Source organism: Suncus etruscus, chromosome 13 (assembly GCF_024139225.1).
Source record: "Suncus etruscus isolate mSunEtr1 chromosome 13, mSunEtr1.pri.cur, whole genome shotgun sequence".
Lineage (NCBI taxonomy): Eukaryota > Metazoa > Chordata > Mammalia > Eulipotyphla > Soricidae > Suncus > Suncus etruscus.
The window spans coordinates 7,085,862-7,113,415 of NC_064860.1; the positions used below are offsets into that span (position 1 = coordinate 7,085,862).

Here is a 27,554-nt window from a genome sequence, read left to right on the forward strand (position 1 = left end):
GGTGTTTATTGTTCCACATAAATTTCAAAAGTAACTTATCCACTTCTTTGAAGAATATTATGGGTATCTTTAGAGGGATCACATTAAATCTGTACAATGCCTTCTGGAGTATTGCCATTTTGATAATGTTATTCCTGCCAATCCATGAGTGGGGTATGTGTTTCCATTTCCACATATCCTCTCTAATTTCTTGCAGCAGAGTTTTATAGTTTTTTTTGTGTAGGTCCTTCACATTTTTAGTCAATTTGATTCCAAGATATTTGAGTTGTGTGGCACTAATGTGATTGGAGTTGTTTTCTTAATGTCAATTTCTTCCCTATTATTATTGGTATATAGAAAGACCATTGATTTTTGTGTGTTAATTTTGTAACCTGCTACATTGCTATATGAGTCTATTATTTCTAGAAACTTTTTTCTAGAGTCTTTAGGGTTTTCTAAGTAGAGTACCATGTCATCTGCAAACAGGGAGATCTTGACTTCTTCCTTTCCTATCTAGATGTCCTAGATATCTTTTTCTTGCCTGATCACTATAGCAAGGACTTCCAGTGCTATGTTGAATAGGAGTGGTGAGAGAGGACAGCCTTGTCTTGTGCCAGAATTTAGAGGGAAGGCTTTTAGTTTTTCTCCATTGAGGACAATATTTGCCTCTGGCTTGTTGTAGATGGCCTTAACTATATTGAAAAATGTTCCTTCCATTCCCATCTTGCTGAGAGTTTTGATCAAGAATGATTGTTGGACCTTATCAAATGCTTTCCCTGCATCTATTGATATGATCATGTGATTTTTATTTTTCTTGTTGTTGATGTTGTGCATTATGTTGATAGATTTACGGATGTTAAACCAGCCTTGCATTCCTGGGATGAAACCTACTTGTTCTTAGTGGATGATCTTCTTAATGAGGCATTGAATCCTATTTGCCAAGATTTTGTTGAGGATCTTTGCATCTGTGTTCATTAGGGATATTGGTCTATAATTTTCTTTTTTGGAAGCTTCTCTGTCTGATTTAGGTATCAAGGTGATTTTGGGTTCATAAAAGCTATTTGGATCTGTTCCTGTTTTTCGATTTCATGAAAGAGTCTTACCAGGATTGGTAGTAGTTCTTCTTGAAAGGTTTGAAAGAATTCATTAGTGAATCCATCTGGGCCTGGGCTTTTGTTTTTGGGAAGATATTTGATTACAGTTTTAATTTTATCAATTGTGATGGGGTGTTTATATATATATACATATATATACCTATATATATATATATATATATATATATATATATATACACACACACACTAGGCCTCTTTCTTCAATTTCTCTTTTCAGGTCTAGTATATTCTTGTTGGGTTTCAGTCTGGTTGACCTATCAAGTGTTGACAATGCTGTGTTGAGGTCTCCCACAATTATTGTGTTGTTGTTGATATTATTTTTCAGATTTGTCAACAATTGTATTAAATATGTTGCTGGCCCCTCATTCAGTGCATATATGTTTAGGAGAGTGATTTCTTCCTGCTGTACATATCCATTGATTAATACAAAATATCCATCTTTGCCCATTACAACTTTCCTGAGTATAAAGTTTGCATCATATGATATTAGTATGGCCACTCCAGCTTTTTATGGGTGTTGTTTGCTTGGATGATTTTCCTCCAGCCTTTTATTTTGAGTCTATGTTTGTTCTGACTTGTCAGGTGCGTTTCTTGTAGACAGCAGAAAATTGTATTGAGTTTTTTGATTCATTTAGCCACTCTGTGTCTCTTAACACATGGTGCATTTAGTCCATTGACATTGAGAGAAATAATTATCCTGGGATTTATTGCCATCTTTATATCAAAGTTTGGTGTGTCTGCTGATCAGTCTTGTCTTAAAGTAGGTCTTTCAGTTTTTCTTTTAAGACTGGTTTTGAGTCTGTAAAGTTTCTGAGTTTTTGTTTGTCTGTGAAACCATGTATTGTTCCTTCAAACCTTAAAGTGAGTTTTACTGGGTGCAGTATTCTAGTTGAAGCATTTATTTTATTGAGTTTTGTCACTATGTCCCACCACTACTTTCTGGCCTTGAGTGTTTCTGGTGACAGGTCTGCTGTAAATCTCAAGGATGTTCCCTTGAATGTAATTTCTCTTTTCAATCTTGCTGTTTTCAGAATTCTGTCTCTATCTGTGGGATTCGTCATTGTGACTAGGATGTGTCTTGGGGTTTTTTTTCTGGGGTCTCCTTTAGTTGGTACTCTTCGGGCATGCAGGATTTGATCACATGTATTCTTTAGCTCTGGTAGTTTCTCTTTAATGTTCTTGACCGTCGAGTCTTCCTGGAGATTTTCTTCCTGGGTCTCTGGGACTCCAATGATTCTTAAGTTGTTTCTGTTGAGCTTATCATAGACTTGTATTTTCATCTGTTCCCATTCTTTGAGTAATTTGTCCATTGTTTGATCATTTTCTGAAAGGCTTTCTTCCAGTCTCTTCTGCTGTATGCAGTTGTTATTCATCTCATCTTTCAGAGTACTAATTCTATTCTCAGCTGCTGTCAACCTGTGGGGAAGCTTATCCATGTTTTTCTTCAATTCATCTACTGAGTTTTTCAGACCTGTTATTTGACCTGAAATATCAGTTTGGAATTTTCTCATTTCTACCTTCATATTCTCTTGATTATTACTATACTTTCTTTTAGTTCTTTGAACATCTTCCATATTGCTACTCTAAACTCCTTATCTGAGAGACTGACTAGTTGGTTGCCCATGTACTGGTCATCTGAGTTGCTGTCTTCATTCTCTACGTCTGGCACTGGCCTGCATTGTTTCCCATTGTCACACTTGTACTTTGGGTTTTTCTACATGTTTTGGTTGTATTCATTTTGTAAATGATGTGTGCAGCCACATAGCGAAGCAGAGTGTCCGCGATCCTCTGGCTCCTCTCTCTCTGGGCATATCAACTCATCTCCAGCGAAGGCTAGCCATGTGCAGATGAAGCTACACACAGGATGACATCAGGCTCCAGGGAAGGCTAGCCATTCACAGATGAAGCCACACACAGGATGAAATCAGGCCAAGAATGCAGTACAGAACAAGAGACAGTCAGAGATAGGTGCTGGCATCTGAGTTCCAGCAGATTTTAGTGGCTTCCTCCTTTCTGGGCCTATCAACTCACCTCCAGGGAAGGCTCCAGGGAAGGCTCCAGATAAGCCTAGCCATACGCAGATGAAGCCACACACTGGATAAAATCAGGCTCCAGGGAAGGCTAGCCTTGCACAGATGAAGCCACACACAGGATGAAATCAAGCCAAGAATGCAGTACAGCACAAGAGACAGCGATAGGTGCTGGCATCTGAGTTCCAGCAGAGTTCAGTGGCTTCCCCCTTTCCGGGCATCTTTTTTTTTTTACTCAGGGCTTACTCATGGCTCTATGCTCAGAAATCACCACTGGCAGGCACAATATGGGATGCCGAGATTCGAACCACCATCCTTCTGCATGAAAGGCAAATGCCTTACTTCCATGCTATCTCTCCGGCCCCGGGTGTTATTCTTGATGATGTAAAATTTTATTTCAATGTTGTATTTTAATTTAACTCTTGGGTAATCATAAATGAACACAAAAATAAAAATCTAAGTCATTAAACTCTGTGCCAATTATTTGTTCCTGATTCTGATGATAATAATTATCTAGGTCAATATTTCCTTATGTATCATTTCAAACTCCAAATTAATTTTCCCAATATATATAAAAGTACTCTTGCTTCTAGATTGGGAAAAAAAGACGTTCTGAGTGGATCCAGATTTCCTTCTGAAAATAAGAATGGCTGTTGTGGAAATTATGCTCTTGCTTCCATGACTCGGAATGAGTGTTATCAAGTTGTCTACATTTAGTGGTAGAGGAAATATTATTCTGTTCAACAAGGAATTCTCCCATTTGTTTAATGCTTGAGTACATATTCTTGGCAGGTTATTTAAATTACTTGATCAAATGACCTTTAAATTAGTCAGAAAAGTGTTTATAGTAAAGAAAGCAAGATGTGACAATCCACTCGCTTTAATTAGATGCAGACATATTGAGACACAAATAAATGTTCAATAGAGAAAATAAAAATATCTTAATCATTTGCATTCTATAGTACAATAACCTGTTATTAAAGTGGACATCATATTTTCCAGGACTTATTAATGGCTCAATAGCAGCTAGATTTACAGTTACTAAGTACAAATTTGTTTTTGAAGTATAATTTGTATGGGTTAAATTCAATAATGTAAAGTCACTGATAGTGATGTATTATGATTTTTTTAGAAAAAATTATGTGTCCACTTCCTGAAATCTAAGAATTATATGCATTGCTCATTATGATATATATTAGAAATAACCTTCAAATATTCTCATAAATTATTTGATCTTATATAGTACTTTAAATTATTTTGAACAATGTGTGTTATTCTAACATATACACTATTAATTATAAATTACCCTGGATAATGTAAGTGCATTTGTCTATATAAACAATTTTAATATTCAGTAATAAGGAATTTGGGTCCCATACTTTGTTTTGTGGAGGACAATACTGGGTATTATAGTATATTAAGCAACTAATTTGTGTTACCTACTACATACTAATATAGTAATATAGCCCAAAAACACATACAATTTTGGAAGAATATCGAATGGAATACCATCATGCTCTAATGAATACTAATGCTTTAAAACCAATTTCCACGAATCTGTTATACTTACCTACCAAAGATAACAGTATGCTTACTGTTATTAGTACTTTCAAAAGATTATAGTGCAAACAATAGAAAGTGACAAACAAAAAATGTGTCTTCAAAATATTTGTTATACTATAAATTTATATATTATTGAATATAGTATAAAATATATTGAATAATACTGTTATGCTTACTTCCCAAAAATTATAATTCAACTGAGAAAAACAAGAAAAATATTGTCTCAAAAAGCACAACTTAGATTGAAAAAGGTGTAATTCAACATTAGATTAAAAAAATCTCCAATTAAAATCATTTAATGAATAAAATGTAATATGGTAGATAAAAATATCTGTAAGATATTTGTAAAATATCTGTAAGAAACTGACAGTGATCTGAATTAAAAAAATAAAACTAGTTTTCAATGCTTGTAAAACAGTGGAATGGAAAGAAATTATTTTATTTAAATAAATTGCTTTGTCTTCCTTCTACACAACTGATCATAAAAATATTGCTTAAAATCTCTAGCAATGGGGCTGGCGAGGTGGCGCTAGAGGTAAGTGCTTGCAAGCGCTAGCCAAGGAAAGATCACAATCACGGTTCAATCCCCCAGCATCCTATATGCCCCCCCCCAAGCCACGGACAATTTCTGAGAGCTTAGCCAGAAGTAAACCCTGAGCATCAAATGGATATGGCCTGAAAAACCAAAAAAAAAAATACCCCCCAAAAAATCTCTAGCGATGGCACCAAAATTAGTCATATATATATATATATATATATATATATATATATATATATATATATATATATATATATATCACTACATTATACGTTATGTTGAAAATTCTACTATTTTCAGAAAATAAATGATTCTCTTCAATATGGTTTCTTGAAAACCTTTGTGTATTTTAATTACAAAGTCTACAATTAAAAATACTTAGTTTGTATTAAATATTTTAGGTATTTTTTCTAAATATTGTCAATACTTATCTTCAAAGATAGTTTAAATCTTTCTTACATTTGCTTATAGAGATTAGCATTGATCTTTGCTAAATTAAGCTATCTACAGTTTTATAGATACTTTATACATAAAAGCATTACAAACAAAATAATAAATCATATAAATAGCTGAAAACTTAAATGAAAGTTTTGTTTTTCTGTTTAATAGCTTTGGCATCTCCATAAATAAAATACGTAAATGTCCACATTGTTGGTGGTATTTTTGTTTGTTTTTCAGCTTGGCAATGTTCAGAGGTAACTCCTGGGTCTGTGTTCAGAAATTACTCCTGGAGGTGTCAGGGGACCATATGGGATTCAGGAATCAAACCCATGAAAGTGAATGCCCTTCCCATTGTGCTATGATTTTGCACATTATTTTGACATGAAGTTTTGGGAATGCATGGAAACTCTGCAATTTCTAATACAAGGGTAGGCACCTAAGCAATTAACATTAGAACTGATTACAACTAAAATTTTCCCTGCTGCTTTCCTTTCTCTTGGTATATATTGGACTTTGAATTATTATTATTTTATAATATTTTTATTTAAACTTCTTGATTACAAACATGATTGTGGTTGGGTTTCAGTCATATAAAATGACACCCCCATCACCAATGTAATATTCCAATCACCCATGACCCAAATATCCCTCCTCCCCTCCCTGTCCACCTGTACTCTAGACAGGGTTGCTATTTCCTTCATATATTCTCATTTTTAGGATATTTTAGTTATTTCTCTAACTAAACTCATCACTCTTTGTGGTGAGGTTTATGAGGTCAGCTGTAACAACCAGCCCTCTCCTCTTTTGACTCTGAAAATTGTTGAGACATGTCTTTCATTTTTCTTAAAACCCATAGATGAGTGAGACCATTCTCCATCTTTGTTTTTCTCTCTGACTTATTTCACTCAGTATAATAGATTCCATGTATATCCATGTATAGGAAAATTTAATAACTTTATCTCTCCTGATGACTGCATTATATTTCATTGTGTATCTGTACCACATTTTCCTTAGCCATTCAACTGTTGAAGGGCATCTTGGTTGTTTCCAGAGTCATGCTATGGTAAGTAGTGCTGCAATAAATATAGGTGTAAGGAAGGTTTTTTTGTATTATCTTTTTGTGTTCCTAGGGTATATTTCTAGGAGTGGTATACCTGGATCGTATGGGAACTTGATTTCTAGATTTTGGAGGAATCTCCATATTGCTTTCCATAAAGATTGAACTAGATGACATTCCCACCAGCAGTGGATAAGAGTTCCTTTCTATCCACATCCCCGGCAGCATTGCTTGTTCTCCTTCTTTGTGATGTGTACCAATCTCTGTGGTGTGAGGTGGTACCTCATAGTTGTTTTGATTTGCATCTCCATGATGATGAGTGATGTGGAGCATTTTTCATGTGTCTTTCTTCTTTATCAAAGTGTCTGTCCATTACTTCTCCCCATTACTTGATGGGATTAGATGATTTTTCTTGTAGAGTTCTGTCAGTGCACAGTATATTTTGGATATTAGCCCTTATCTGATGGGTATTGGGTGAATAATATCACCCACACGGTAAGTGGCTCTTGTATTCTGGGCACTATTTCCTTCGAGGTGCAGAAGCTTATCAGCTTAATATATTCACATCTATTAATCTCTGCTTTCACTTGCTTGAAGAGTGCCATTTCCTCCTTGAAGATGTCTTTAGTCTCAATGTCATGGAGTGTTATACCTATGTGTAGTTTTATATACCTTATGGTTTCAGGTCTGATATCAAGGTCTTTAATCTATTTGGATTTTACCTTCCCTTCCTATATGATGTTAGCTGGGGGTCTAAGTTCGCTTTTTTGCAAGTGGCTAGCCGGTTGTGCCAACACCACTTGTTGAAGAGGCTTTCTTTGCTCCATTTAGGACTCCTTGCTCTGTTATCAAAGATTAGATGATTGTATGTTTGGGGAACATTCTCTGAGTACCAAGTCTATTCCACTGATCTGAGGGTTTGTCCTTATTCCAATGCCATGCTTTTTTGATAACTATTGCTTTGTAATACAGTTTAAAGTTGGGAAAAGTAATGCCTCCCATATTCTTTTTCCAATAATTGTTTTGGCTATTAGAGGGTGTTTATTGTCCCAAATGAATTTCAAATTGCCTGATCCACTTCTTTGAAGAATGGCATGGGTACTTTTAGAGCAGTGGTCTCAAACTTGAGGCCCACGGGACATTTGTGACCCACCATACAACATTTTGTGACCTGCAGCTGGCCTTCAAATTTCACAGTATTTGCGATTATTCGCTTACCAAATAATCGCAATAAAAATCGCATTAGTAAAAAAAAATTGCATTAAACACTCGCATACCCCGAGCAGTTCCATTCAAGGTATGCAAATGTTTAATGCAAGTTTTTCCGATTTCTTTTCTTACTAATGCTATTTTTATTGTGAATATTCGGTAAGTGAAATCCCTTATGCAGCCCTGCCTCACCACGACTTTGCCTCCTGCAGCCCCCAGGTAAATTGAGTTTGAGACCCCTGATTTAGAGGGATCGCATTAAATCTGTACAATGCTTTGTGGAGTATTGCCATTTTAATGTTTATCCTGCCAATCCATGATCAGGGTATATGTTTCTATTTCTGTGTGTCCTCTTTTATTTCTTGGAACAGAGTTTTATAGTTTTTGTATAGGTTCTTCACATCTTTAGTCAAGTTGAATCCAAGATATTTAAGTTTGTGTGGCACTAATATGAATGGGGTTGTTTTCTTAATGTCCATTTCATCCTTATTACTATTGGTGTATAGAAAGGCCATTGTTTTTTGTGTGTTAATTTTGTAGCCTGCCACCTTGCTATATGAGTCTATTGTTTCTAGAAGCTTTTTGGTAGAGTCTTTAGGGTTTTCTAAGTAGAGTATCATGTCATCTGCAAACAGGGAGATCTTGACTTCTTCCTTTCCTATCTGGATGCCCTAGATATCTTTTTCTTGCCTGATCACTATAGCAAGGACTTCCAGTGCTATGTTGAATAGGAGTGGTGAGAGAGGACAGCCTTGCCTTATGCCAGAATTTAGAGGGAAGGCTTTTAGTTTTTCTTCATTGAGGATAATATTTGCCACTGGCTTCTGGTAGATGGCTTTAACTATATTCAGAAAGCTTCCTTGCATTCCCATCTTGCTAAGAGTTTTGCTTAAGAATGGGTGTTGGACCTTATCAAATGCTTTCTCTGTATCTATTGATATGATCATGTGGTTTTTATTTTTCTTGTTGTTGATGTTGTGTATTATGTTGATAGATTTACGGATGTTAAACCAGCCTTGCATTCCTAGGATGAAACCTATTTGATAGGAGTGAATGATCTTCTCATTGAGGCATTGAATCCTATTTGCCAGGATTTTGTTGAGGATCTTTGCATCCGTGTTCATTAGGGATATTGGTCTGTAATTTTCTTTTTTTGGCAGCATCTCTATCTGATTTAGGTATCAAGGTGATGCTGGCTATTTAAAAGTGTTCCCATTTTTCGATTTCATAGAAGAGCGGCCGTGCTCTTCTGGAACCTCTGGGAGAGCTATTTTTCTGGGCCCTTTTTGGCCCACTCTCAAGAGGTTCAGGAGACAAGACAATGAAAAAACACACACAGGCAACACTCCCAAGTTTCTCACAGTCGAGGACCACTGGGCAGGTGTAGATTTTCACAGCCTAACGTCACAACAAGGGGACCTGCCTTTCTACAGAATTCTGAGGATAGCCAGTTTTCATGGTTGGACACAGTTCCTTGGCATTCCAGTCCATGGAAGAGCCTCTGGGAGAGCTATTTTTCTGGGCCCTTTTCGGCCCACTCCCAAGAGGTTCAGGAGACAGAACAGTGGAAAAACAGGCACAGGCAACACTCACAGTTTCTCACAGTCTGGAACCTGACTGAATTATTTCAAGAAATTTTTAAGAAAGTTTAGGAAAATAGGAAACTGTTTTAAATTTGTTTTAAGAGATTTACTTCTGATCCATGAATTTTAAATTTCAAGGTATATGTTAACTGTTAATGCAATAATAACTATTTTTTAAAGAAATGATTAGCCTGGAGGAAGTCATCCACAACATGAAACATTATAAAATAAAATGAATTGCATGTTTTACTAGGAAAATCCAGTCATAATAGTCTTACTCAACTATACTTTAATTTAATTACAAAATAAAATATTTATATTTCCCATATAACAATCAAACACTTAAATAAAAGTGCTAAATATACTGATACATAATACTTCTTGACATGAAGAAGTGAATGAAAATATTTAGAGTGTGAAGCTCTACTAAATAATTCTGTATGACCTATTAGTAGTCCCAAAACCACTGGGAAAACAACCAACCAACCAAAATTGTCCAAAATATTTTTGTTTAAAGTGATACATCTCTAAAATACATTAGAGGGAATGACTTTCTTAAATAAAAGTTAACGAACTTCAAATAATTTCAACAGTCAATATAAAGTCAGTATTATCTTTGTAACAACTTAAAATCTTGTAGTCACCACTTCTTGTCATCTCCTTTCACCTTTCCAAAATGGCTGTCCTCCTTGGCACATTTTTCCTACATTACTGCTCACAGTGACCTTTCTGTGACTGAGTCATAAATCCCTAAACATAGGGGATGAAATCACTGGCAGTGCCTTACGTATGGTGGTGTGAATGCACGACAATAATTGCTCTGTAATTACATGGTAATTATTGACCATTTAAGTACATTTAAGAACAGGGTGAGTACTATGCAATCAAAGGCCAATTATCTGATTATTTCTGTCTTTTAAACTGCAGGCTTACAAGATATAAAAATTGCAAGTAACATGGAGATTAGTCATTGAACTACATGGGAACTTGAAGTATAATTATGAAGTAATCCATAGAAATTTTATTTGTATTGTGGTTTTTCCAAACAGTAATTGCAGAGTCACTATATTATAATGCTCTCTAAGAAATGACTACAGAAAAATGATCAATATATTATGCTAATAGAACATAAATATATTAAACAAAGATATTACACAAGTCAGTTTTATCACATGACTGAGATTAAGGACATATTTCAAGGCAGAAAAATGGTCTCTGGTATAAGAATTAATACAATTTATCTATAAAATGCAGAATTCTAATGTGTCATGTCATCATCTTATATGATAGTCTTATATATTTATTTGAAAATTTAGAAGAACACATATCTGAGATAGAGACCGAAAAGTAGAATTAACACTTAAAATTTTAAGTCCAAAAGTTGTTCAAAAGTAGATAGTCAGTGGCTGAATCCTATTTATAGTGAACTAGTATTTCATCACATACTTCTCACTTGTTTTATGGCAACAATTTTTCTAAAAATGTGCATTCAGATGTCACTGATGAGTATATTACCACTCTTTTTACCCTTTAGATGGTTTAAAATAATTATTAATAATTATATGATCGAAACTTATAAAACTATTTTTGGACTAAAATGCAGATGCAAAAGCTATGGAAGAAGGTAGGATCTAATCCTATCTTTTGATTCAAAGAATTTACACACCTTTATAGTTCATGAATCATAATTCCTAAAACTTCTGCTTTGATTATCAGAACAGCCTAAATAACAAGCTACTCTTATGTGGCAAAACATTTCAGACATGTACTAAAAATTAGTTTTAAAGTTTCTACTGTAAGTTTGAAATTAAATACTAAAGAATTAGAGAGATAATTTAAGTGTCAGGGTACAGACTTAGAAGCACCTATTCATATGATTATATCCAGGAAGTAGTCCCTGAAAAACAACAGTAGTGAGTCCTAGTGGTGGCGTTAGAGCACGGTTTGCCTAAGCAGCAAAACTGTCAGGCCTGTACTATTGGGTTAAACATATCTGATGACATACTCAAGCCTCTTTCCTGAAACCAGCTTAAGTTGTCTGTTTGTTTGTTTCTTCATAGCTGATGGTTTTGGTTTTTGGTTTATTCTTTTTTTATTCTTTTTGTACTTTTGTTGTTATACCCATATTGTTATTTGTTTTTGTTGGTTTTTTGTCTTTTTTATTTTGTTACCTTTTTCTTCTTTTTTCCCTTTCTTCTTCTAAATGGAAATTTATAAAACACTAGATGGACTCCTCCTAAGTTTTTCTCTTTTTTGTTTGCTTTTTTTATTCTTTTCTTCTCCCGTATCTTTTCTTAGATCTCCAATAAAGCCGCATTACTGGAATCACCTTGGTCAGCTTCATAATTGGAGGGGGAAAATGGCTGGTACCTAAGACCAGACAGTCTTATGTTCATTTGGTGGAAATAAAATATGATCAGACTTGAATACCAAATCCAAAGTCTATGACAACAGAATCTATACCCAATCTACAACAAGCTGTACAAGGGGAGAACAGTTGCACTAGCATTACAGGGGGTAAAGAAGGGAGATATGGGATGCATCCTGGGAACAGGAATGGAGGGAGGACAATATTGGTGGTGGGAATGCCCTTCATTCATTGTCACTATGTGCCTTAAATATTACTGTGAAAAATTTGTAATTCACTTTGACCTCAATAAAAATAAAAAAAAATGAAAATGTTATAAGAAAAGATGATTTTCTGAAAATTTGTCTGGTATGCTCTGAATGTGAAAAATCTCAAACAAATACAAAAATTAAGGAGTGCCAAGAACAAGTTGAGGAAAGAATAGCATAATATGTATATATCAAATATACATATACATATAAATTATAAATAAATATCATCTATAGATATATGCATATTATACAAAGTAAATACCAGAACTGAAGATATAACATAAAAGTTAATGCCTTTTTGCCTAACATGTGATTAAACATAGTTTAAGCCCCCATAGTATTTTCTTTAATTAAGATCTCTTAAAGGTATTTGCCTCATATCAAGATAGCAAGTTCTCTAAAATATGAAATTTATTAAAGTTGTGTTTTCTAAAGTAATGACTAAAACCAAGAATGCTTTCTAATTCTTAAATGAATACTAACACTATTTTATAATTTAATAAATTATAATTTTATGAAGCACAGAAAATTAAAGAGCAATGAGTAAAGACCAAGTGTAGAATAATGAATGCCTTGGCTAGCTTCAGAAAAGGCATAATTACCATGCTTTATTATTCTATACATAAAATAGCATCTCAAATTGTCCCTTCCCTGTCCTAATTGATGAAACCCACAATTTAATATTATATATAATATTTTGAGACAAATGTGAGTTGAGAGGTTGAAAGAGATTTAAAATGTGAATATATTTCTTAAGACAGTTCATCATTCAAAACGAGGGAATCAATGAAGTCACGGAAAACTTCAGACCAAGGTACAGAGAGGTGAAACAATGTTGAGACAATCTCACCATGAAACTTACTAATAGACTAGCCCTCTTCTTCAATGTTTTCTCCCTTCCAATTTACTATTCCTGTACATAGAACATTACTTATGAAATATATCTAGCAAAAAGCATCAGTTGGGGCCAGATATATAATACAGCAGGTAGGATTGCCTTGTACAGAATTAGATTGTTCCCAGCCAATTGATATTTATAGCCTCTAGAAGGACTCCTCCCATTTTTTGCTTGTTTGATTTTTACCCACCCCCCTTTCATCCCCTTCAAACAGAACCACATAACTTGAACCATCTTGTTCTCTCTCATAAATTGAGGGGGAAATAATGGAGGGTACCCATTATTAACATTGAGTAGAAATAAAAAATGATCAGACTTAAACACCAAATCCAAAGCCAATGATAACAGAATAAATACCCAATTAACAAGCTAGACACAGAGGGGATCACTTATCCTAGAAGCCCAGGGGGCAAAGGAGGGGGATATGGGATGCATGCTGGGAAAAGGGGTGGAGGGAGGACAACATTGGTGGTGGGAATGCCCCTGATTCAATGTCCCTATGTACCTAAAATATTATTGTGAAAGATATGTAATCCATTTTGGTCAAAACAAAAATTATTTAAAAGCAAAAAAAAAAAAAACAAGAAACAAAAAGTTATCAATAGCTCTAGTTTTCAAGCTCACTATTTTGACTGCAATATAAATTAAAGCACATAGCAAAAGTAAACAATCTAACTCTAAAGTAAAATATATACATCCAGTATGTAATAGGAAATAAAAGGAATTACTTTTATTATGTTGAATAACATCATCAAATATAATCACAAAAAATTTTGCGATTCTTTCTACATTCCTATAAATTCCAACAAATTTAAAAGAAATTGTATGTTCCCATATGTATCGGAGCCTTTTTTTTTAATATTGCCATTTCAAAGGGAATAATCCTCTGTCACCTTAGGAGTGAACATTTAAGTTGAAGCATAAATAGATACAATTTTAAATAAAATTAAAGTATTCAAGTTAAAAGGGAGAAAAATTTGGGCTGGAGCCATAGCAGAGTCGCAGGCCATTTGCCTTGCATGCAACTAACCCAGAATAGACCTCTGTTTGATCCCTGGCATCCCATATGGTCCCCCAAGCAAAGAGTGATTTCTAAGCACATCGCCAGGAATTACCTCTGAACATCACTGGGTGTGACCCCAAAACAAAACAAAACAAGGAAGAAAATTTGTTTTACTTGTAGACAATTTCACAACAAACAATAAGAATATTAAAATTTGTTTATCATTGGGGCAGGGAAAATAATTTTAACATGATCACAAAATAAATATATCTGAAAGGTAATACTCCTACAAAGGGGCAATAAGCTATCTTAACATTAAGTTTATATAGTTGTATTTACAATAATGTTGTAGTTTATTTAGGTATACACCTAACAAAAATGCTTAATACTTAAAATGTGAAAGAATTACACAATTTATAATACTAGTAAAAATCCTAAATATTGGTACAAAATTGAAGATCTAAATCAGATAGTGTATTTTGTTTTCATGGATTACAAACTAATATGCCAAAAGAACAATTCAGTGGAATTACTTTTCTGATTTCACATAATACTTATGAAAATAACAGCCAAGAGATTTGGGAAAATTTATAAGTCAATGCTTGTATGTGAAAATGGAGGGAACCAGAAGACATATAGCTTATAAAATATAAGAAAAGTATGTAAGAATACAGTAAAAAATGTACAATTATAGCAATTAGAAGTGCATAAAGAGAATCATAAATAACTGTAATAATTTTGAAAGTCTAAAAATCAAAACTTAATAAGGTCAATAGCCTTTTGACATAAACATCAAATTAATTCAATGAGTAATATTAGAGATTTTCTTTAGTAAAGGGTAATGAGAAAATTAAATATTATCGTAACAACAAAGAAACTAGAATGAGTCTTCATGGCACTAATTTAAGACCAGGAAATAGTTCAAAAGGCTGAGAATATGCTTTGCAGACCTTGAATTCAGGTTTGAATTATGATACAGTAGGGTCCTCCAAACAGCACCGAGAGTAACTTTTGGGCATTCAGTTGGGACCTTCTGAGCACTGCCACAGTATTCCCAAAGCAAAAATGAAAATAATAAATACAGCAACAAAGAATGACCTAGATACGTATGTGTATATATGTATATATATTTTTTCAGCTATCTTCCCCTTTGAGAAACCTGTTTCCTTATCTCCTTCCTTCATCCCTTTCTTTCTGTTACTTTACTTTTCCCTCCCTCCTCCTGCCTTCCCTACTTCCCTCCCTTCTTCCTTAATTTTTCCTCCCTCCCTCCCTCCCTCCTTCTTCTTGCCTTCATTACTTCCTTCCTTTTCTTCCTTCTTTCCTTTACCTCCTTCTTTCCTTTCAAATTTTATTGTAGCATATTTTTAAAAAAATGTTAAATTCAATCATCATGACAAATATGTCATACAATGCAATATACTGTCAAGTATCTTTCACCTCTACCAATTGTCCATCACCAAAGTTCCTATCTTCAATCATGTCCCCTCTTATCACCTGCCCTCCCCTACCTCCCCAACCTCCTTCAATAGCAGACATTTTTCTTCTCTCTTTTTCTCTATTCATTCTTTCTTTACAGACACTGTGATTTTTAATGCTGTTAGCATCCTATCTATTGCTTCATACATTTTCAGCACCAAATTCTTTTCAGTACCAAATTCTTGTCCAAAGTGATCATTTCCAAAAATGACTGTCAAATTGAGTGATTCTTTATCTGCCCTAAATGTACTCCTCCACTCTTTGTGACCAGTTTCTTGCCATGGTCAAATCCACCTGGCTCTCCTCTCTATTATCTTCAGGTATTTTACCATACAATCTCTTTTGAATATATCAAAAATGTGTCTTATTGTTCAACATTCATATATTCCTTGACCCATTTACTCTGTATAGTATTTTCCATAGCCATAAGCGAATTTCATGACTTCATTTTCTTAACAGCTGCATAGCATCCATTGCATAGTTTGCCGGTTTCACAAACCACTATTTGTTTCCAGGCTCTTTGGTTGTTTCCAGAATCTAGCTGTTGCTATTGTTAATAGTGCTGTTATGAATATAGGTGTATAGATGCCTTAGATCCATTTTGTTTTGGGGTCCCTACAGTAGATTCTAAAGAGAGGTGTTATTGGGTTGAATGGAAGATTAATTTCTAGATTTTTGAGAACAATCCATATTTTTGGTAACACTGGACTAGTCAAAATTACCAGCTATAGTGCATAAGAGTCCTTTTCTCCCTGCATCCTCACCAGCCTTAGTTGGTCTTGCTCTTCTTGATAAATGCCAGTTTCTAATGGTGTGAGTTGATATCACATTTATGTTTTTATTTGTAGCTCCCTGAATCTTAATGATGTGAAACAGATTTCAGGTGTAATTTGACCAATCTCATTTTCTTCTTTCAGAAGGTTTCTATTTATCTATTCTCCTCATTTTGGGGTTGGGCTAAATTTTTTCCTTGTTAGCTCTACCAGCACATAGTATACATTAGATATGAACTCCTTATCAGATGGCTATTGGGTGAATAATTTCTTCCATTCCATCAGCAGTCTTTGTCACTTGGTCACCATTTCCTTTGAAGTCCAGAAGCTTCTTAATTTAAAATAGTCCATTTGTTTATCTTACTGAGCCTATGCAGAATAGCTGCCACTGTTACTAAGGACAAATGGTCAGTTATAGTAGTTTAAATGTGGAGTTCTAGCTCTGGCTCTCACTCTCCTCTCTGGAGGTTTGAGAAATAAAATCTGCCATGGAAAAAGTTCAGTATTTAGAATATGTACTTACTCTTGAGTGAAATTTCTTTGCAAAGATAAAAGGGAGTTTTTCAGCATACTTAACTTTAGCTAGTTTGTATTGAATGTAGCTTCCCCCACCCCTTAAACCCAATGATTTCTCTGAAATCACACTTTTCTCCTCCAGGGCCTAAATTTAATTTTTTTCTTTTCTTTTTTAATATGGAATGCTTCATGATTTTGCGTGTCATCCTTGTGCAGGGGCAATACTAATCTCTGTATTGTTCCAATTTTAGTAGATGTGCTGCAGAAGCGAGCACCTGAATTCAATTTTCTTAAGAAAGATATCTGTTTTCTACTACTTTCTTCTACTATTACTTTCTTCTCCTCATTCTTCTTCTTATTATTAATGACTTCTTCTTTTTCTTCTTTCTTCTGCTTCTTTCTTCTTCTTCAACACTATCACCACCATTACTACTACTACTACTATTACTGCTACTATTACTTTCAGACAACTCTGAAAGTCCAATAAACCATTGCCTGGGTTTCATTAATACTAAGGATGAGATTTCATACTCTTACATAAGCAGGGCTCTTGTCTATTTAGCAGCATGACAATGTTACAGTGAAAGACATTTACCATGTCAAGGTAGAGGGAGAACATTGTAGCACATTGGGGTATGGATTGTTAATGTACTCTTTGGATATAGTAAAAACTTGAGAAGAGAATTCCTAGCCCTGAGGTAGCCCAGGGGCATGAAGACCAACTTTTATTTGAAAGAAAAAAAATTTTTGGCCACCACAGGAGGTTCTCAGGGGTTACTCCTGGCTCTAAACTCAGAAATTGCTCTTCGTACCATATAGGATGTCGAGAATCAAAACCTTGTCCATCTTGGGTTGGCCACATGCAAGGCAAATGGCTTACCTCTGTGCTATAGCTCTGTCTCCTGAAAGAAAAATTATTGAAAGGGAAAAAATGAGGCACCATCTTATGCCAAATCTTATGCAAAAGTATGAGGTATTACCCAGAGCATAACAGAACCCTCTGCAAAAGGAAAAAAAAAAAGCTACCAAGATTCTAAGAGATTATTAACTGACCATCAACAGTGCAAGGGAGGACTTTATAGACCATTAATACCTTAAGACTTTATAGTGACAACACCCACATTAACAAAACTCCAGAAAAAAATGAAAAAAAAAATGTATAAAACCTCCCCTGGAAGGTCATTCAGTTCCTACTCTTCAAGAATGGTTCACCATTGAACATTTACCTTGCTTGTTTGTTTCTTTCTTTGTTCTTTTACTTGCCCATTTCCCTGTTGAAGAACCCATGTTATCTTTTAAGCATATGCTTCTTTTCTCTCTCATTACATCTTTTTAAATAAGTATACATCAATTTAAAAATCTAAGTACTTCTTTTTTTTTAAATTGTCTTTATCTCTTCCTTTTTCTTAAAGTTTTGAAATTTTAAAAATTAGTTTGTTCACACATAACTGGAAACAAGTGTATTATTGAATGTGTTAGTAATGTATTCATAATGTAATTTTAATGTATGTCAACTTTATAATGCATGCTCTTTATATAAATTAAAAAATTAAAAATAGGAAAAAATTCTTGCTTCACTAAAAATAAGTGGTGACTATACAGTGGATTACCACTGACACTCTAATGAAAAGGTTATGTTTGTGGACCAAAGATAACCACTTTCCCTTCTGCATAAATCCAGGACCAAGTTGGTCATGCAGTTGAGATTGACCCACCCAGAGACAGAGAAAGAAGCAACTAACAAAACCAAGCAAGTAGCACATCTCCTAATCAATGAACCCCAGCACTACATGTCAAAAACACCACACTTTAGGAGTGACGATAGGGGAATGATGCAGACCTCCACCTTGTTTATAGCATAAAGATGGTGGCTCTAATGACCCAACAAGAACCAATCACCTATATAGCCTCTAAGATAAGGTTTATAGAGAAGATATATAGAGGGTACAATAAGAACTCAAAGAAACCATGGAACAAACATAATGAACTTCAAATAAACATCAAGAAGATATGAAATTAGAAATTAGGAAACTTCAATTTGAAAAAATACAGTTGAAAACTTGATAGGTGAAATGAAAAACTCACTGGAAGGCCTCACCAGTATAATAACTGCAGCTCAGGACAGAATCAGTGAGCTAAAAGATGAATTGCATTAAAAACCCCATACAACAGAAGTTGGGAAAACGACTTAAAATAAATAATCAGATGGTGGAAAATAAATAGATTTAATGCAATCTATACAAACATTTCCATGATATTTTTCAAAGTGGATCAAACAGTTCTGAAATCCATATGCGAAAGAAATGTCCACATATAGCTAAAGCAATTATTGGGAAAAATTAAGATAGGAGAAATCAATTTCCCAACATTAATCTGTACAATAAAGCAGTGATCATTAAAACTACATGGTACTGAAACCAAAACAGACCCTCAGATCAGTGCAATAGATTTGAATATCAAGCAATAGACCCATAGGTGTATGAACAATTAGTTTTTGATAAAGGAACTAGAAATACAATGCATAGCAAGAAAAGCCTACTCAACAAGTGTTGCTGACAATACTGTTTAACAACATGAAAATAAATAAACTTAGGCCTCTCCTTTAGCAGCATATGCAAAGGAAAAATCAAAATGGATTAAATACATTGATATCAGCCCTAAATCCATAAAGTACATAGAGGATAACGTAAGCAGAACACTCCATGACATTGAAGCTAAAGGCATCTTCAAGAATGAAGCACAATTGACTAAGCAGGTGGAATCAAAATAAACAAATGGGACTACATTAAACTGAAAAAGCTTCTGCACTTCAAGGGAAATATTGTCTAGGATACAAAGGCTACCCACAGAATGATAGAAACTATTCACACACTATCCATCAGAAAAGGGGTTAATATCTAATAGAAATAAGACAATTATTAAACTTTACATGAAAAATAACTAACCCCATCAAAAATGGAGAGAAGTGAACAGAAGTTTTCTCAAAAATGAAATACAGTTGGCCAGAAAGCACATGAAGGGGCTGGAGTGGTGGTGCAAGTGGTTGGGTGTTTGCCTTACATGTGCTGACCTAGGATAAACCGTGGTTTTATCCCCCGGCATCCCATATGGTCTCCCAAATCATGAGCAATATCTGAGTGTATAGCCAGGAGTCTCCTCTGAGTATCACCAGGATGGCCCAAAATAAAAAAAACAATAACAATCAAACAAAAGACATATATTCCACTTCACTAAACTTCTGGGGGATGCAAATAAAAACAACAATGAGATATCTCACTCTACAAACTCTACCACACTTCAAAAATGAACAAAATGCCCTAAAACAAACAAACAAACAAACAAAAATAGTTATGGTATGGATGTGGAGAGAAAAGTACTCTAATTCACTGCTGGTGGAAACACAGACTGGTCTAGCCTTTTTGGAAAACAATACGGTCATTCTTCAAAAAGCTGTAGATTGAACTTTCGTATTATGTAGCATTACCACTTCTAAGGATATATTTCAGACCCCAGGAACACAAACACACAGTACAAAAATACACTCTGAAATATTATGTTCAATGCAACACTAATTACAAAGGCCAGAAATGTGAATCAAACCAGGTGCCTGACACCATATGAGTGGCTACAAAAAATGGTATTCCTACACAATGGAATATTATGCAGCCATTAGGAAAAAAAAGTCATGAGATTCACCTATACATTGAAAAATATGGAGACTATTATCTGAGTGAAATTCACCAGAGGGATAGATGTAAAATGTTTTCACTCATTTTGGGATGTAAGAAAAATAAAAAATACCATAACAATATCCAGATAGAATATGGGTTCAGAATGTCCAGCACAGTAGAAGAAGCTCACCACAAAGATGGTAAGTGCAGTTAGAACAGAGAAGGGTGTACTAGGATAATGATAGCTGGAACTGATGACTCTGGGCAAGAACTATGTACTGAAAGAGGAGAAATTGGCATGCAAGATACCCCTCCATTGACTTTAGTGCAGACCAAATTGCCAAATTTAGTGCAGACCAAATTGCCAAAGAAAGAACAGAATGAGCAAGGGGGTTGCTGAGGAGATAGCATGGAGGTAAGGTATTTGTTTTTCATGCAGAAGAACGGTGGTTTGAATCTTGGCATCCCATATGGTCCCCAGAGCCTGCTAGGAGCGATTTCTGAGCATAGAACCAGGAGTGACCCCTGAGCGATGGGTGTGATGTGACCCAAAAACAAACAAACAAACAAACAAACAAAAAAGATCTTGAGAAAGGGGGAAAATTACATGTCCCAGAGACAGGTGGTGGGGGACAGAAAAGAAACAGGGGAAATAGGTGGTATGACGTATACACTGGTGAATAACGGTGTACTCTGTATGACTAAAACCCATCAATGAATAATTTTGTAACCATCATCTTTAAATAAAGCAATTCCATTTAAAAATCTAAAATTACAAACTCTTAAAGACAGAAACAGTACTTATTTGTATATAAATATATGAGGTGGAGTACTACTGAATTTGACACTTAAATGACTGAATTAACAACAACATTTGTATCAATTGTTCTAAAAATATTGAAAAGACAAAATGTTACTAGATAGGAGCTCATTAAATACATAAAAGACAGACAATAAAGAACAAAACATATAGTTACTGCTGAACTATAGAAAATGAGAAATACTAACTAACTTTAATACAATGATATCAATAATTATAGAAATATAAAGGCTCTATCATATTTAATCAAAGAGAAAAATTTGACATCTGGGATTCAAAAGCTATCTCTGAATTAGCTATATTATTTCAGGAGAGTCTTTTACTCACACATCATTTTTTGAGTACACTATTTATTAATCTTAATGTTGTAACTCTTAGCAATAACACAATGCATTAACTATTAAAATGTAACCATAATAATGTCTTTGACATGCTGGGCTCTTTATCGCCTTTAGCAGAAATAATAGTAATAAATTTTGTAAACATTGCATTATGATTTACATAACTCAATTTATTAGCCAGAGAAATGATTGTTATTATTTGAAAATTAAGCAGAAGTTCATGCCCCAGATCAACAGGGTGATTTAAACTAAAAAGATTATGGTAAGGTAAAACACATCATATAATAAAATCCAACAATAACAGATTGTTTATCTTTATAAGTTTTCTTTTCTTTTCTGGTTGCTTGTGCTTTGCTCATTTGCTTTTCAGAAAATAAAAAAAAAAGTTAACTTATACATTTACAATATATTCTGGTTCACAATTTAAATATAAATTCATGACATGTCTTACTACATTGATATCACCAGTGTTTCTTGTTTAGGACCTGGTGTAATTAATGAATTACAGATAAAATTCAATAAAATAATACCATAACAAACATATACTTATATTACAAGCAAAAATAATATTTGATCAGATGAAATGTAGATGGCTATATGTATATATTCAAAGACAAAACAATCAACACTAGTATTTTGGCAGTTTCTATCTTTTTATTTGGTAGGGGGGCACTGTACCCAGCAGTGCTAAAGGCTTAACTGTGTCTCTACTAAGGGGTCACTTTTTAAAGGAATCGAGATACCACGTACTGTGTAAGGGATCAATCTTAGATTGATCTGATAAAAAGAAAAATATATTCCCCAGTTCACTAAATTTCTCCAAACTGGAAATGATGAAAACTTTCAAATGTAATAAATACTTAGAGTATACCAGAATATTGATGAACAAACATAGTCATTAATTTTACTTTCAAAGTCGTGGAATATATGTTAAAACAACAACAACAAAAATGTAACCCCTGGGTGTAGCCTTGCTGGATACAGAACATCTCCAGGCAGAGAATTAAAGTGGAAAGCCTACACTTACAGGCAAAACTTCTCTCTGAATACCTTGGTCTATCAAGCACAGTGAGGTTAAAAAATCATAATTCTTTTTAATAAGGACACTGTATAGTTAAATTTAATTATCTATACAGTGCTCTATGATTTTCAATGTGAGAAAAAATATTTTGAAAGTGTTGTCCACTGATAGCATAGGGATCAAAGTGTTTGTCTCACATGTAGCCAAACTTTGATCTTAATACCACAGGGACCCCTGAGTGTCTCTGTTTGGGCCCATGAAATACTGTATCAGAGGCCTTTGCATTAACTTCAGGCTCAATTGTTCTACAATGATTGCAGGGGGGATTGATAGACTCCAAAGCATAACTTATGAGATGCTAACCTACCAAAGCTTTCTTAAAATAGATATCTATTTATTCTTCCTCACAAAGGGCAAAGATACATGGGAACAGTTTGTAACATAAATGGATAATAAGTAAATTCTTATGATAGCAATTGTAGTCATATGCTTATAAAATAAAGATCATATAAATAAGGGTCAATTATGGGGTACATGAAAATGCTTGTAAACTGAAGGAAAGGATGTGAAAATGCTTTTGAGCTAAAATGTAGGCGGAATTTGAAAGGAATGTGTGTTACAAGTTTTAGCAAGAAACAAGAGATTGGTATTTTCAGAGATGCATAAAAATAACTTAAGATTTCTATATTTCGGGGCAGGCAAGGTGGCGCTAGAGGTAAGGTGTCTGCCTTGCAAGTGCTAGCCAAGGAAGGACCGCAGTTCGATCCCCTGGCATCCCATATGGTCCCCCCAAGCCAGGGGCAATTTCTGAGCGCTTAGCCAGGAGTAACCCCTGAGCATCAAACGGGTGTGGCCTGAAAAAAAAAAGATTTCCATATTTCCTAAAGCACCTAGAACTTAACTGTTCAAAAACAGTTCTGAATAAATTGTTCATTGTATTTATTTTTATTTTTAATAATTGTTTGGATTTTGGGGCCACAGTCAGTGATGCTCAGGGGATATTCATGACTATGCACTTAGAAATCACTCCTGGCTTGGGGACTATATGATACACTGGGGAATTCGTCCTGGGTCAGCCACATGCCAGGCCAATGCCCTACAACTGCACTATCGCTCCGGCCCCAATTTTTTCATTTTATATAGAATTTTTCTAGCAGCCCCATTCATGTACTTACTTATATTCAAATTTTATCATTTTTATCCTTTCTTTTTATGAACTTCAATTTCCAACTTGACATAAATATATGCGATTTTACTGCAACTTCAACAACTTCAATTCAAATCTCTTACAAAGCCTTTTAATTGTGGCTTTGATACTTGGAAAATTTAGATTTCTAATATTCCAGTAAAAAAATTGGTTTCATTACATTATCATCTCATCTCATTCAAAAAAGAGTAGCTTCTGAATTGACTTTAAAAATATGCTTTTGGCTATAGCAAAACTATTTTTTCTAAAACTAGTAGTTTTAGCCTTTTTAAAAGTCTTTCAGGGATTTCTCATAGACCACATTTTTTTTTCATAATTGTTAATAATTGGCTTCCAAAAATGGAATGACTTCACATATGTAGCCTCTCAACTCAAGGAATGTTTAGAACACTTACTGCCTAACACCAAATGTCTAATCTTAAACATCCTACTTCACATCTCTTCCCTTCTGGTAGCCACCACGCTGCATTCAGAGACTACATCTTAGGCTCTAAAATCCTTATCATTTTATCCATTCTGCATCCAACTGCTATTTTAGTGCTCTCCAATTTACTTTTTCCCTGAAATAATCTATATCAAATGTGGCTTATCTCCTCTATAGATGACTTCCATTAGCTGGATTCTCCACTTGGCTTTTATAATTCTTCCTAAATAAACCTTTTGTTTGTGTGTTTTTCTTTTTGTATCTTAAAACTCTCTTAAAGCCTCCTGGCAATAATTTTTGATTAATTATACCAGTTTTCTATGTCACCTCTTTTTCTAGTCATCTAGACCAATCTGCATCTGCCTCTTTTTTACAGAAGCTAAAAACAAAAGCATTCAAAAATGCCCACAAGTCAAAGCAAACTGAAGAATATTGGTAAAGGTTTGGATCTTTTGGAGAATTCAGCCAGAGTTTTCTTCTTCAAAAGACTGCAAGCTCAGGTACTGTACTTGCCAAAGAGCCTGGAAGTTTTCAAGAAATCGCCCTATTTCTAGAGCTACAATGCACAAAATAATATTGTGTTTTAGCTATGCTGTTGTGGCATTGAAGAAATAACAGAGAGAGGTCCACTAAGACAATTTAAATATTGAGATAAACACATATTTCCATAATTTCTAAGAAACAAATACCTCCAAGACAAATATCACATGGAGAACCATACCTGGCTCCCCCAGCATTGTGTGGTCCCAACAAAAATTAAAATTCTAACTAAAACATTGAATTCATCTTGTATTTGGATGTGTGAAAATATGCAGTCAATTCGCACAACACTGTTTACTGTAAAGGCCCTTTATACCTCATTGTCATTAGTGGCACCAATATCATCACAAATAATTACACAATTTGCATTTGAATATGAATTTGTAAAGAGGTGGTGGGATTTGTAGATTGCCATGATCAATGGCAAAGATAAAAATGAAGAAGGAATTTCTTTAAAAAATAAATATAGAACTAGCATATAACCTATCCTTACCATTTCTAGGCAAATAAACAAGAAAATGAAACAAGTAATTTGATAGATGCCTCCTTATATTTACTTCAAAATTATTTATAGAAGCCAATATATTAAAAAACATTCATAGTTATAGGATATGTTTATGATATATCCTAAACAAAATGTATGACAAAAATTTAATATTTGTAATATAATAATGAGATTAAAATATCACACTATATTTACAGTATACATATTTTAAAGTACATATATGCATAATGGGAAATTTTTTTGCCATGAGAAAGTATATTTGTGGCAATATGGTCACTGAGGCAGTATGTTCATGAATTAAGTCATAGAAAAAATGATTTTATTTGTGTGTATATTAAAAAGGTCAAACACATAGAAAGAGAAACTTGAATGATGTTATTAGGGATTAGTATTGAGGAGAGTGGGAAGATATTTGTCAGAGTTCAAATGTCCATCAGTGAGGTAAATCATTTCTTTAATTCTACTGTGTAATACTGTAAATGTAGATAATATTACTGTACTAAGTACTTAAACATTGCTAAAAGAGATGGTAAAAGTTCACACTACAAAAATGAGAAAAGTAGCTAATTTAATACAGAATTTACTAATATCTAAACTCTGAAAGATAACAAAGCATAATGCAAGTGAATATGGATCATAGAAGATAGATACATTTTATAATATGAAACTTAATGATAAATCATATATATTAATCCTAACCAAAGAAAAAGAAACCTGACTTATTTGAAATTTTAGTGGTATAATAATATGTATTATATAAGGTATATAATATATAAATATATACTTTGTAAGACATATTAATTCTTTGGCCACACCTAGTGGTGTTCAGGAACATAGAACTCTTGTCTCTATGCTCAGAAATTGCTTCTGGCTCGGGGACCATATGGGATACCAAGGATTGAACCCTGTTCTGTCCTGGGTCAGCAGCGTGTAAGGCAAATGCCCTACCACTGTGCGAACACTCCAGCCCCCAATAATATTGTTTTTTTACTCCTGAAGATATGTATTGAGACTTAAAGAACAAGGACATAAGAGTAAACAATTGTGTAAGTAGAGGAAAATATGCATTATAGAACTTTTCAAATGTCTGCAGATTCCCTCTATTTTTAGGGAACTCTAAACATATCACTTTAATTTCACTAATCTCTTTCTTTAATTTTTTGTTTGATTTTTATTTTGGGGCCATATCTGTTGGCCCTCAAAAGGTACTCCTTGCTCTGCATTCAGGAATCATTCGTGGCAGGCCTGCGGGATTCTCCGGGTAGCCGGAGATTGAACCTTTGTCAGCCATGTGCAAGACTGCTACTATACCCACTTTGCTTTCGCTCTGGCTCCTGTAATCCATATTTTTAATTGGCCATTTGAAATTCTTTCTTGATATATGCTAACATATTGGTGAGCATATCCAATATGTATCCGATGAACTATTTTGGTTTATTTCACTCCATGTTCATTCACATTTGGATGAAGTGAGCTAACTTTACGGACAAACCCAATTTACATTTTACTTCTCCCAAGTACAAATACTGATTTCACAGGACTTGTCTCTTCATCTAAAATTTAATTAGTAAAAGAAATCTACAGCCTATAGAAATTCTTAAGAGAACATAACATAAAAGTTCAGGTTAAAACCAGGGCGTGGAGATGATGGATTCTGCCACTCTCACCCCCAAATGAACCAGCAATATAATATAGCACCATTTCTTCTTGCAAAAGCATACTAAAAAGGGGGAAATCTTACATATAAAAACAAGCCCTTATCTACTAGGAATAAGAATTCATATATTTTACAATACAGAGGTGCTTCCCAACTTGAACATATGTCATGTGGTCCTAACTTAAACTCCATGTGATTAGACAGTGACTGTCCAACCTCGAACTCTAAATCTCAGACTTTTCAGAATAAGGAATGCGTTCTTTTCACTTTGAATTTTTAACTAGACTCTGACCATGATATAGTAACCCTGAACACATGTCCAAAACATTCTCAATGAACTATCTTTCAATTCTGCTGAGTCTTTCTACTATTCTTAGAGGACAAAATTTCCCAAGCTTATTTAGTGCCTTTTGAAATCTGTCTTCTTTGATCAAACAGAAAGTATGCACTCCTTACTTATACTGAAGCTACTGCGCTTCCCTCCAGTAATTGACTCTAGCATCACTTAAGATTATTGGTCTATAATTTCACACCACATTATATTTTAAGAGAGGCATAAAAAAGA

At 34.2% G+C, this 27,554-nt stretch overlaps 1 protein-coding gene and 1 non-coding gene across 2 annotated transcripts in view; both read right to left on the reverse strand.

The window, feature by feature from the left end:
* Positions 1-27,554, reverse strand: part of DGKB (diacylglycerol kinase beta) — a 754,568-nt gene that overhangs the window by 365,127 nt on the left and 361,887 nt on the right. The gene's annotated exons all lie outside the window — the stretch shown is intronic.
* Positions 16,975-17,078, reverse strand: LOC126026806 (U6 spliceosomal RNA). Its single transcript, XR_007502024.1, has one exon. It is a non-coding gene; the product is annotated as a U6 spliceosomal RNA (small nuclear RNA).